The 12,674-nt window shown below is 35.4% G+C and overlaps 1 protein-coding gene across 3 annotated transcripts in view; it reads left to right on the top strand.

Annotated features, from left to right (window-relative positions):
- LOC149070176 (uncharacterized) overlaps positions 1-12,674 on the top strand; it is a 72,247-nt gene that overhangs the window by 32,446 nt on the left and 27,127 nt on the right. Inside the window, exon 1 of one of the 3 annotated variants that reach the window (XM_089249985.1) lies at positions 1,323-1,440. The exons of the other annotated variants lie outside the window; for them this stretch is intronic. The gene's annotated coding sequence lies outside the window, so the exon portion shown is untranslated. Of the gene's footprint in view, positions 1-1,322; positions 1,441-12,674 lie in introns of those variants that run through there. 3 annotated transcript variants of the gene reach the window in all.

Genomic DNA, 12,674 nt, shown 5'->3' with positions numbered 1-12,674 from the left:
GGCTTGGCTCCCCCCCCCCCAAACCTAATTTTGTAAAAATGAACTAAGCGGCACATTTTCACAAATCGCTTAAATTTCCCGTGGCACAATTCTAGAGCATATAAGTGGCCCGTTGCACATTTTCAGTTCACTGAAGTAGGCCTCAAAGATCACTTTCACATTCTAAGATCACCTAGCTAACCTGCAACACAGTTACAGAACACTTAAACGATCCGTGGCACATTTAAAGATCCCTTGAGTGACATGTGGCACAGTTTTAGAGCATTCAAGCGGCCCCCAGTGCGGTTCTACATTACTCAAGTTACCCGCGGAACATTCCCAGATTGCTTAAATGATCCGTCGCATAATTACGAATCACTTGAGTGATGCCAGAGCACTCGAGTGGCCCGGAAACATTTCCAGAGCACTTAAAGGATTCGTGAAACATTTAGAGATCATTAAAGTGGCTCTGTAGGGGACTTATCAATAGCGAGAATGTTAGTTCAGGTGCCAAATAGCTATCGAAAAGGTTATTTTCCGTTCTTGGCGCACCGAATAAGATGCCATTAGAAATATTTCATATTTTCATAAAGGGTGGTTGATGACGTAAGCATTATCTAAAACTCCCCTCCCCCCATAGATGCTTACGTAATGATTTCATGATTGATGAATGAAATTAACATGAAATTTTGTAAACAGTTGATTCCATGCTTTTCAGGTTCTGCAGTTATGGTAACGAGGGGTGGTTGGTTCGAGACTTTTTAGATTCAGATATTATGGTAACAAGGGGTAACACCAAAACAGGTATCTTCGACTCGGCATATTTACGCGGTGCTGAATTATTAGACATGAAATAATAATTCCTTTTATATATTCATATTTGTAATGAAAACAAAATTTATGAATTTTTAATTTTTTTTTATTTGTGCTCGGTTATTTGCAGTTTGGGGAGTTGGGAACTCACTATTTTCTAAAAGTGAAATATCAAGGCACCTCTTCAGATCGGGTGACTTAAGTACGACTTTGCATTCACTTTTCGCCATTACAGCAAGTTACAAAACTATTATATTTGAATGAAAAAACAAATAAAAATTTCTTCTCTCCCTCTGTCCTTTTATTAAAAAAAACGTTAATTCATAAGGTTGATAATATACAAAAATGTTCAAAATCTGTGCCCGAGTATACGATATTTCAGAAGTGCAAATCTAGTAAACAACTTTGCCTTGGTATGAGGAAACGGTGTTAATTAACATCCTTAGTATAAAAAAAAAAAAATTACGATGGAATAATTACTTCCTCCCTTCTCTTAAACATTAGCGGACATTATATATGACAGATAAGGAGGGAAATGTGTATTTTTTCCGAGACTGTGTGTAACAAACTACTTGAAGTTTATAGAATTTTTACAATTTTATCACATTGCTGATGACACTTTTGTCTTCAATGCTGGGCCATAGAAAGGTATGTTTGGTATATATATAGCAATTCTTTTTCCAAATTTTGCTTTCAGATGAGTCACAATTTTGGTGACGAAAAGTTTTCAGATTTCTACTTGTGAGTTTGACGAGAAAGAACCCAGTCGCGAACGTTTGCTTCGGTTTCCGATATTATGCCTATGAAATTTTGTTCTCTCTATATTTCTTGACGCTCACCATTTAAGTCTATAGAAAAAGCTAGGGTTGACTAAACGGGTTCATCACTTTCCCTAGACACTTCTTAGAGGCAAAGTGTGAAAATTCATTAGATATTTTTCTTCGCCTTGCCCGGTTACAGACACACACAGAGGTCATAAAATTATTTGAAGAGATATTTTTTAAAGATTATCATAATTTACTTGGCTGATCCACACTCATAGCAATGAACAAGCAATAAAAAGGTAGCAACATGACTACAAACTTAACCTCTCACTAGATGGCAGCAAAAGTTGAAACTTGATCAACTCTTTTATATTTGGCTACTTTTGAATGAAATTTTGGCTTGAAGTTCGTCAATATAGGGCTCTGCGCAAAAGCAAATCACTGATTTGCATGTATCTAGTGATTTGCTTTTGTGCAGAGTCCTATATTGACTAAAATTTGAACTAATTTTTATCTATACAAAAAAAAAAATCACCCCCCTTCTTAAAAATAGCATTCACGAGGAATTTCAAAGAAACTTTTATGAAATCGACATTTTCCAATTCTTTCAGTTTTTATTATTATTATTTTTTTAATATTTATGAATATATATGATAGCCTTTAAAAAAGTTCCACTAGGAACCAAAACTAAAAAAGAAAATTAGAAATCTTAGTGGGTTTTCTACTCACTTCGTTGTACCTTACTTTTCTCTATCTATAAATCATAATATAACGCATTCATTTCTGTAATGGCGAGCCTTTGGTCTACTCCTAGCGCTAAAGTTTAACCAAAACGCAAATTAATTTAAAATTTGTTTATTACTCTGGCGGCTAGACTTGGAATCACCTCTCTATTTCATTCACAGTGGTCATCTAAAAAAGAAAAAAAAATTAGAGTATGTACCAAACCTCGTTAGTGCTTCACCTGGTTAACACGTCACTCCGCTTACCGGGTCATTTTTTGGAAGCCCCAATTGTCCTCAAGCAGGAATTGGCAAAGCTAGGGTTTACTCCGTTTAACGAGTCACTCCGCTTACTAAGTCATATTTTTGCTCTCTCAAGAGTGAGTCATTAACGAGGTTTCACTGTACTGAAGTCTCAAGTCACTCCCAAATAACGGTAATGAAATGTTTGGACTTTTTAATGGTTAAAATGAATATTTTACCTTCTTTTGTACTTCTTTCATTTATGATCATCATTTTAAGAATGATTTTAAGATGCAATTACCCTTAGGTTTTACTTGCCCCACTGAGGCAAGTGAAACTCGTCGCCAACTAAAAATAATAATAACGGTCTTGAATAATGGACACCGAAGAAATTAAGATCAAACCACTAGTCCTAAAAATTATCATGATTTAACAAAATTTTACTCGCACATCATATTTTCAAGAAGTTTTGCTGGCTTCTCCAACGCAGACGCTATACAGGTTAAGCTTCCACTAGTGAAATTACCGATTCCATTACCTCAGTGATCCTTAATTAAAAATTCCTGAAATTTTTTCACTTTCTCCGGTTGATAGTTTACTTTCCGTTCGGACAGATCTTCAAAGCATAATTACAAAATTTCCTGAAGGATATTGACCATCTTTCACTAGAATCTTTTGATCACTTCTTCCTAAAAGTGGGCTTATTACGTTGATGAAATTGATAGAGAGTTGGCAAATGACTTTCATTGAGAGTTCCAAAAAAATAAAATAAAAATAATAATTTCAACAACTGCTGGTACTTAATTATTTTCTGTTCAAACCTCATCGATATACAGAAGGAGATTGCCGCTGAGTCAGCGGTAAGTGCCGTCTTAACGCATGGGCCAACCCGGGCACGGTCCGGGAGCCTCAAGAGAAGAGGGCCTTACAAAAATGAGATTTAGTTGAAATTTTGTAGGATTTACCAGGTAGGGCCTCCAAAAAACTCCTTCGCCCGGGGGCCCATGATACTCTTAAGATGGCCCTGCCGTTGACTGCCCAGAGAGAACATCTTGGGATAGTTTATGCTCTTCCTCAAAGAGATGGACGGTCTTTGAGAGCCTGATGATGCCAGACCCGATAATGAGATACTTAACCCCGCCAAAAATTAAAAAAATTCTTATCTTACCCCAGGAAACACCAATAACATTTCGGAAGCAGGAATTTAGAGCAGCTGGGGTTTACATTCTCGATATGCAGTCGAACTCGGTTGCAATGAAACCTCGTATATAACGTCAATAATTTGCGGTCCGAACTGATTCCCAACGGGAATAATGTTAATAAGCTTTACTTATAACGTCGATGAAAAAAGTACAACAACCCAATATAACAATATAACGCCAATTTTTCATCAACTCGTTAAATAAAAGATTTGCTCATTGCACATCGACTTGCTCATTGCACATCGACTTGCTCATTGACATGACCACTATATACCAAACATTCCCGTATTTTCCTCTTACTGACTTCCCTAAAATGTCCAATTTTTCTGCGAAGCTTGCTTGGATTTTTAATATTTACCAGAATGAGAAATGAAGATAGTATACATAATTTATAAATTGTGTTATAATGAATATGACTACAAAATATTCATCTCTCATATTTGCCAAGTTCATACTTTTCCTAATAAATACATTTTAGCAGATTGACTGTATCACCATTTCTCATCAAAGGTTGTTTCATAAGCAATATTTGGCAATTTGGCAACATGTTTATTTTGCCAAATTTCCCATGTTTGCTGAGAATCTGTGATGTCCCGTATCAATTATCCAAATTTCCCGTATTTTTCCTCTATCAAATAAGGACATGCTATAAGGACAAGAAATAAGTAAATTCATGCACGATATTCGATTGCATCTGATTTAAATTTTTAGTTAAAAAACTCCAACTCGGTTATAACATCCTGGTTATAACGACAAAGTTTCGCGGAATGTTTGACGGCGTATTAACCGGGTTTGATTGCACATCACATCAATTGATACCGAAACAGATCTAAAGCCAACGAAAACTGCAAAGACTTCACCGTATACAGGGTGTCCTATAAGTACTAGCACGGATCTCATCAACCGTCGGTCGGAGAAGTATGATTCCAATTTAAAAAATGCTCAACAGGTGTTCAAAAATTACCTTTTACCAGTTTTTTTTGAGAGTGAGAATACAGTGTGTGTAACAAAATAAAAAATAAAATTTTCATACGGTCTTTCCTCCAACTTCCAATAAGAAAAGCTGGAAAAATAATTTTCGTTATATATATATATATATGTGATACCTAAATTTTTATACGGTCCCCGTATGCTCAAATGAATTAGAAAGTTGTTGTCCTGTCTCTCCCGATGGCAAAAAAAAAAAAAAAAAAAAAAAAAAAACATGTTTCTAAGCGTAATATTCACAGAGACATTTGAATTCGAAAAACTCAAGAAATTTGGGAAAGAACAGCATTCAATGCAGAAAAACCGTTCTGCCCGCATTTAACGCCATTCTTTCCCGGATTTCCCCTGTTTCTCGAATTCGAATATCTCTGTAAATATTGCACTTAGAATTTTTTTCGTTGGCATCAGGAGAGACAACGGACAACTTTCTAATTGTGTTTTCAGCACCGGGGACCAAATAAAATGTTAGATTTTTTTTTTTAATTTTATTTCACACTATATTTTCTCTCTCAAAACTGGTACAGGTTAATTTCTGAACGCCTGGTGATCCATTGTTTAAACTGGAATCATACCTCTACGACTGACGGTTGATAAGATAAGGTGTCGTACCAGACATGGCCCCCACAAGGGGTGGCCTGACAAGACTCTAGCCCTGGGGCCCGGGACAATTTTCACAATTTTTTTGCTTTTTCACGCTATAAGTTCATCATAAAGAGGCCCGTGAAAGTCTTGTCGGGGGGCCCGCAAAACATCCCACCCTAGGGCCCTGCTCCAGGATGTGGGGGGCCATGGTGCCAGGACTAACAGGACACCCTGTATACACGAACCCACTTTACCTAAAATAATATAATGGAATTTCTATACAGTGCATCACGTGACATAGAAGTGGAAAAATCGCATCTCTCGGGCTTACATTGAGAAAATGAAAAATAAATACGCAATTTCGTCCCAATACTCTCGAAGTCTGGTTGCAAAAAAATGCGAAAAGAAGTGAGATTTGAGCATTCTATACAAAAAAATAAATATATAAATCCACGGAGAAGTTCACATTCTTTTATATAACATTTTCTTTTGAAGCAGACCAATAAAAATACTCTTTTCTGACACCTTTTGGATGTTCCATCAAGAAAAAGTAAAGTTTCTTGTTTTTAACCCTTCTTATGTACTTCTTACGTGCTTGTGATAAAGTCTGGTTATAAATATTTTCTTCTACTTCTTCAACTTTAGTACGCCATACGCACGTGAGGCGGAGAGCCTTCTCCGCATTTTTTGTGCTCACTCTGTACATCAGTCACGTTCTCTTGAACACTTCAGCCGGAGACCAATATCCATTTCAGATTTGAAATTCTTATCGATTTCCGATATCGGACTTTCATATAAAGGTGGATAAGTATGTACCTTACAGTTATCCGATACCAGTATATATGAAACGCATACACCAGAAAAAGGAACTTTACTCTCTAGGAAGATGATTTCTTGAAAATTGGTGGTAATTTTTTTAATGAAATCGTGATATATGTGTGTTTAATTTTCCGTGTATTTATCAACGAGATACGATTATTATCATTTTTTATGCTTGAAATGTGCGAGTTTTATCGTTAATTTTTACGAGAAGAATTAAATTGATATGGATTTATATAATATATTTTTTAAGTTATTGAAGTTAAATTTTTTTAATTTAAATTTTTTTTTTCATAATTTGAATTTTTGAAATAAATTTCGCATTTTTTCATGATTTAAATTTTAAATTAAAGAAAAAAACCTTCTTGAAATTAAATTTTGAATTTAAAAAAAAATTAAATTGTGAAATTTCAAAAATTAAAATTTCATTAAATTAAATGTTTTTCAAATTCAGTTTTGAATTTTTTGAATTTTTGATATTTAGTTTTGAATTTTTAAAATTAAATTTTGAATTTTTAAAATTAAATTTTGAATTTTTAAAATTAAATTTTGAATTTTTAAAATTAAATTTTTTGAATTTTAAAATTAACTTGAATTTTAGAATCAAATTTAGAAACTAAATTTTTTAATTTTCAATAATTTGCATTTTTAAATTGGATTTTTTCAATAATTTGCATTTTTAAATTGGATTTTTTAAATTGCCATTTAATGTACTTCATTTAATTGAAGTAAAATGTTTTACAAAGTTTTTGTAACAATCAAAATTACAAAAAATAATTATTTTAAACGTGAAGAAAAGTTTCAATTCATGAAGAAATTTTTAGTCTATGTGATGGGCTTTATGTTAAAACCTCAATGGGTTTTCGAACTACTTTTAACCGTACATGCATCTCGTGCACATTCCTCTTTAGAATTTTTATCGAATCGATACATGCCGCAATGTGCGTTCTGAGTGTACGTGCGTCCTAGGGCTACCAGACGTCCTCATTTTGATGTGGCGTGACTTTAAGCGTCCTCATGTGTGTTTTTGAATTTCTCCCTTTTACCCTCATATTTGCAAGGTTCCAGAATTTTTTTTCATAAATTATTTCAAGTAAAAATAAAACTGTGTGTAAATAAAACACTGTAAAATAAAGTTCATGAGTACCCCCCTGACATATTTTACACTTCTAGAGGAAACCCAGGCTGTGTACTTTTTTTCCATGAAAAAGTACTCTTGGAACAAGGAACGCACAGACACATACTGAATGCGAACTTAATTTCGTTTGGAAAATAATTGTTGCTCTTTGTTGTGTGCGCCATCTATTTTGAAAATATGTGTGTGAAGTTGCCTATAGTGTGCGTGTGTCATCATTTCTAAATTTAGGAATCTTGGTCAAAGGCCGAAAAAATACCTGTAAGAGATCTGCTTTGACTGGAAAACCATTACGATTTTGCAAATTATAGTGGCGCCATCTGTTGTGAACAGAGGTAAATAAATTAGCCGTTTACTAAGATAATTGCTTCCTCATTGTGGAGTTTTGAAGTTTAGGTCTAAGAAAACTCAGGAAAATTTTTGAGTTTAGCTTCGTGAAAGTCAGCGAACGTTTTTAGCTTTGGCCGAGAAAAGTGAGAGAAATTTTTGAGTATAGGTTTGGGAAGTCAGGGAAATTTTTTTGTTTTGGCCTGAAAATTTTTGAGTTCTCTGAAGTCTGAGAAATTTTTGAGCTTTGTTCAGAGAAATTTTAGAGTTTTTTCATCTCTCTCTCAGAAAGTCAGAGAAATTTTCAAGTTTTGTTCAGGGAATCAGGGAAAATTTTGAGTTTGGTCCTTCTGAAAACAAAGAAATTTTCAAGCTTTGTTCAGAGAATTTTCGAGTTTTTATCGGGTAAAGAGAAAATTTTTGAGTTTAAGTCAGGGAAATTTTTGAGCTTTGGTCAGAAAATTTTTGAGTTTTCGTTTAGGAACGTCAGAAAAATGATCAAGCGGAATTTCCTGTGCACCCTGTAATACATACTCGCGATGATATAATTAAAAAAAAAAAAACCACGCACATTAATAATTCAAAAAATTTAAAATTGGGATAATGATATCGATAAAGTGTTAGAATAATGATAAATTTAAGAAGTAAGATGATATCACATAATATTATAGGGTTAACTTTGAAGAAGCCATTATTTACAACGACAATAAATTTCGAAAATTTTCCATCCGGGGCACTAAATATTTAAAATTTTCCTCTCACTGCTTCAAAAGGAGTGAATCAGATGCCTGGAAAAAGGAGTGGAAGATAAAGCCATTTTTATGTGTTATGCAAATTTGTCCCGGAATATTTCCGACTGTGAGTGGGAGTAAGATCCACCACAAGTGAAATATTATCTCTAGGGAACCATTTTGAGGAAGTTTTGAATAGCCTTGGATGTTGAGAACTGAGTGCGAGGATATTTATCGACGAATCTTGGAGACATGCCACACAGTTCTGGAGGAATAAAATTGCGGTATTTTCGGTCACGTATTGAAAAATCCTATGCGTACCTGGCGAGATGTATGTGTGTGTGGGCATCAAATAATCTCGTCTCAGGTTGTGTATCTGTACTTACCGATCTCTCTGTCAACGAAATTGAAAAGTTTGCTGCGGGCGGTGGAACAGGTGTACCTTGCGGTTCGTTCGAATCGGAAATCGATTCTTACCTTATGTATGGATAAACATTTTCGGAATTATGTAAGACTCTCTGTACATATATCCTAGATTCTAAATTCCGTGTTAATCGGTTAGTTTCGATTTCGATGACATCTGTCGTGGGATTCGGGAATGGGAAATTTCGATATTTTCCTTTCAAAATTTCCGGAGATGAGGAGAAATTATTATTACAACATTTATCGCTGCGATTTCAGATGCGCTAAGTAAAGCCGGTTTACATTTTAAAAATGTATATTCCGTGGGATAATCTACGGCAGTGGTTCACAACTCTTAGTACTTCAAGTGACCCCCGCCACCGAAAATTAGTTGGAGGCTTGCGTCCTTCGAAATGTACTTGGAAACGTACCATTTGAGAATGGTACTTACCGATCCTTAGAAAGGGGTAGAATTTCTTAAAACCTAGAGATGGATACGATTTGCCCGTAAATCTGAGAGATGCATAGGAGGCATGCGTACCCCAAGATATGTGCACGAGGCTTACGGTTGCCTACCCCAAGATATGCGCATGAAACTTGCACCTCCGACCCATTACATATGTATTGTGTACTCCTAGAAGAGCGTAAAAGGCCTTGAGTAGTATAGAAATGGGCGCTCTCATGATACAATTCTTTATAAATACGGCTTTTGAACATACGATTTATTTTCTCAATCAACAAAGAAATGTATCACGCGAGCGCCCACTTGTTAGTAAAAATAGAATACGAGAGCGTCCATTTTTCTACACTACTGCCTCGAAATGCGTGAGAAGCTGCGCTCTCCTCAGATACGCATTCAAGGCTTGTGCGTACGTGTATCTAAGTAGAAGGCGCACTCACGGTAATGTATAAGATGCGTGCATGACCTTGAAAATGCTGAGGAATATTGCATACTACCAGAATTGTATAGAACGATTGCGTATATCCTAGAACTATCTGGCTGGTTCGGTGTATTTTCAGAAATGTGAAGATGTGCGTACTCACTGAAATACGTAGGAATATACCGTGTACTACGATAAATGTGCAGGAATATCGCGTTCTACCAAAAATGTGAAGGAATATCGCGCACAACCAGAAATGTGCAGAGAGATTGTGTATCATGCAGAAATGTGCAGGAATATCACGTACTACAAGAAATGCGCAGGAGGATTGCTTATTCGGCAGAAATGTTTTGTTGGTATGGAGTAGACCCAATCTTTTGTAATAATTGTAATTTTCTTTGGGCACAGTAGCGGGTTTTGGGGAAGTGGGTAAACATAGGCATACAGAGGTGTAATGATGAAAAGGCGAATGGTGGTTAAATAAATAAATAACAAGGTTTCTGCCCGCGGACCTCCATTGCAAGCCGGAGTATTGTAATGTAGACCCTCAGATTCCCTGTACGCCCCCAGGTGCAGGTCAAGTGTGAGCATTATGACAAGTCCTAGAAATGCGTAGAACGATTGTATATTTCTAGAAATCCATAGAAAGGTTGTATATTTTTAGAAATGCTTAGAAGGAGTGCTTACTCACAGAGATGTTAGGAGGCGTGAGTCGCCCTAGAAATAAGGACTATCGCGCACTATGGGAAATATTGTGTGTTATCTAGAACAGTGTTTCTTAAAGTGTGCGTTGCCAGCTTTGTCAGGGGAGTCGCGGTAAGCTGGTGATATGTATTCGTGTGCCTATTTATGCTTTGAAGTGATTCTTTCATATGGGGAAATATCTATCAAACTATTCTGGGGAGCCAAAAATCAACCATGAACTGCGCAAGGGAGCCGCGGGTGACCAAAAGTTTGAGAACCACTGTCCTAGAAATTCCTGGCTGGTGTGGCGTATTCCTAGGGATGCGAAGGAAAATTGTGTGTCCTTACTCAACACGTAGGAGGATTGTGTATATACAGTAATGTCTCTCTTTTGTGGTCACCGATGGGACAAAAATATTCGTCCGTAAAAGAGGGGTGATCTTTAGTCAGGGGTTTGAAATGTATACTTTTATTATACACGAAGATATTATTATTTGGCCGTAAAAGAGGGGATAACCGCCTCTGAGGGGGGTGTCAGTTAAGAAGGGTTTTACTGAATATAGAAATACATACTCTAAGACGTCATTAAACTAATAATTTAAAATGTTCCACGTTCGTGTTTGGATCTCAAGTCAGGAGCAATGCTGTGAACAGCATTGTCAAGTCTACACAAGTCTAAGTCTGTTGCAGTTCTGTCGTTGTAGTGCTCTGAATGTTGACATGCGGTTGTGATATTGACATGTCTTCTGCTATTGACACACACGCACGCACGCGCGTTTTAAACATTTTTTCCGCATTGTACGCTATTGTCATAACTATTGCCCATCGTAACTTGAAAGAAAAGGCATAACTTTTTGTAAGTTGTAATAATATAAAGAAAACGTGTTGAATAATATATATCTCTTTTGATGCAAAATTTTTTCCACCAGCTTGAATTATTTTACAGTAATTTCTTTTCAGTCTATAATAATTATTATTATTTTCGGCAACTTTGAAGAATTTAAATTAATTTCCTGCCGGTTCAAGGGAAAAAAAAATTAAAATCAAATGCAAATAATGTGAAATTAGATGAAAAAATGTTAATTAATTCATGAATATTCATGAGTAATATAAATGAATAATCATACCGAAAATCCATTGTTTTTTTCTCAATATCGTAATTAAAATCGAGGTCTTTACATGGCGGTAATGTATGCATGTTATTAGATTAGCACTTGCCATGTTGGCCGACGAGGAATAAAATAAAATAAGAGGGAATGCTGATGTTGAGAAAAGTTCTGCAAGAAATATATCAAAATCAAAATTCGTCTTTGAAATTAATCTGAAATTCAAATTTGGAGAAATACGAGAAATTCACGATATTATCTATTCCTTGACGTCATGAGATGTCCTCCTTTGATCCTGAATAACTTCCATTTTATTCGATGGTTTTTAAATTTGAATTTACCGATTGGAACGAACAAAAAAAAGAAACCACAAAATTTCCATGAAAAATTCCTCTCATTTATTCATCACAAAATAAATTTACATTTTTTTTTGATGATTCTCAAATGTATCGGATCTTTTATATTTATTATTTTGAATACATTTGTAAAATAAAAATCAAACACCATAATTTATGTTTCCAAATTCAATATTTTTTGTGATCTTGCAGTTTAATCATGAGATTTGTATCGTGGAATTCACTCCCGATTATACAGGATGAGCAACAAATTAGTTCATCTATTCCAGTGGTTCTCAACCTGTGTGACGCGGAGCCATAAGGGGGCTCCGCGGCCACTCGTGGGGAATAAAATAAATAATATAATTTGATTTTTAAAACGTCGAATCGGTTTCTGAGCCTCAACAATCACTTTCGGAACGTTTACTTTGGATATCGTGGTTCCCTAGCAATGCGTTTCAGACGTATGGTAGAGCCATATAGAAATTTATATGCTAAAAAGGGCTCTGCGAGTCAATAAAAGGTGAGAACCACTGGTGTATTCGATGCATTCTGCCGATGTGCTCCATTGTCCGTTCTTTTACCATGTGCTTGAGCTTTTGTTGTTTACCGAAATAAATTTTTAAGATAATTTTCATTACATATAAATTATATTATGACAATTATCACTAATTATGTACATAAAATTGATTTTCTGTCTGTCTGTGTGTGTATATATATTCTCCATACAAATCTACAATTTTAGACAGACCGTCGACAAAATTTTCATGTATACCAAACAGGACCCGGATTGAACGATGGAATACTTTAAAAGTTCGTCAATGCTGAGCAAATGACCGAAATGGGCAAAAATCAGTCGGCCAACAATGGTTTCTGAGCCTCAACAATCACTTTCGGAAGTTTCACTTTGGTTACCGTGGTTACCACATGCGTTTCAGACATGCATATTCCTTTATAATGGT

This window comes from Pholcus phalangioides, unplaced genomic scaffold (assembly GCF_987345545.1).
Source record: "Pholcus phalangioides strain wild (caught in Gottingen) unplaced genomic scaffold, Ppha-v1.0 ptg000022l_1, whole genome shotgun sequence".
Lineage (NCBI taxonomy): Eukaryota > Metazoa > Arthropoda > Arachnida > Araneae > Pholcidae > Pholcus > Pholcus phalangioides.
The sequence above is the reverse complement of the archived record's forward strand: the minus strand, read 5'-3'. Positions and strand labels throughout refer to the sequence as shown.